Source organism: Chiloscyllium plagiosum, unplaced genomic scaffold, assembly GCF_037043375.1.
Source record: "Chiloscyllium plagiosum isolate Xiang-an unplaced genomic scaffold, Cpla_swu_hap1 HiC_scaffold_46, whole genome shotgun sequence".
Taxonomy (NCBI): domain Eukaryota; kingdom Metazoa; phylum Chordata; class Chondrichthyes; order Orectolobiformes; family Hemiscylliidae; genus Chiloscyllium; species Chiloscyllium plagiosum.
This window is the reverse complement of record NW_028270184.1, coordinates 41,817,175-41,818,527: the sequence shown is the minus strand read 5'-3', so window position 1 is coordinate 41,818,527 and position 1,353 is coordinate 41,817,175.

Below are 1,353 nucleotides of genomic sequence, written 5' to 3'. Positions count from 1 at the left end.
ACATTTAGACTAAAATGTAATACTGAATTATAGAACACATTTACTGCATTAGAAAATAGACAGACAGGCAGGAAGGCTCAGAAAAAGGGGGGAATCTCGAGGAATGCAGACATCTGGGCTCAGCAAGTGATAACAGAATGCTGTAAGGCAATTAAGAACATTTACCTGTGCGAACAGGGCACCAAGTGATAACACTCTCAGGTACTATCGAAAGCTTTGTAATTAACGGTTGGATATTGTTCACTATAATGGTTTCTTATTACCCCTTGCCAGCGGGGCAGACACAGAGAGAGAATAAACTTCGCTGACTTGAGAGTTCAATATGACATGAGAGAGAGAGAGAGAGAGAGAGAAAGAGAGAGACCATTTTAGTGCTGAGGCGGTTGAATCCAGTAGAAAATTAACTCTTAGTGCTTATCTGTTTTGGTTTGTATTCCATTGCATTTTGAGAATTTTTGATGATTTTGAGTAGCCATTATGAAATGCAAACTCAATAAAACGAAATATTGATAAAGCTTTAACTTGCTTTAACTTACAGCGCTGTCAATTCTAACCAATTAGATATTCTGTCTTGTTTGAATTTGAATCACAAACTTGAAAAGAAGGCAAGTTTAATTCAAGACTAATTAATCGTTTTAAATATAACCTGCAGTAACATTTTAGTATTAGGTACAGATGATTCTGTGTTTAAGATAAAAAAGCAGGATTCTGCTCCTAGCTTAAATTTATTCTAATATTAAAATTGAAGAGGTTCTGGCACAATCTGTCAGGAAGCCATTTTATGGTCAGACGTTTGCCCTCCTTGCCACGAAGCCATTTTGTAAAGCAATGATATCAGACATGCGAGCTGTGCACGGTGCATCTCCCACTTAATTTAGACTGGTACTTCTTTATAGGAACTTATCTCGCCAGCAGAAGCCTAAATCGGTCGGACTTGCTTTTCCCACTTGATGGATAGCGCAACAACTGTAGGAGTGATCAGTCAAGTGCACACAGACCTGTCAGCTAACTTTTCTTCCCTATGAATTATTGTCTTTCTCTGTTATCTGTCTAATTAATAACATGCAATTACTTTGTAATTTTTTATACGAAGGAAACCACTTTGTATCAGTACATCGGATTAACCTGCTGGCATAATTGAAGACCTGTTACCCTACTCTCCTAGGTTATGAGAATCGAGATAGTTTAGCTTGTAGGTATCAGTGTTATGTTGTAACAGTGATGCTATTAGTGAATAAAGGGGATGACTAAAATTAAACTAAACTGTCTGTAAGTGGCTTTTATTCCAGACTTCAAAGAGTACGATCTCCAGGATGAACCGAGAGGCTTTACCGGTTTGAGTGCACAAGGGAT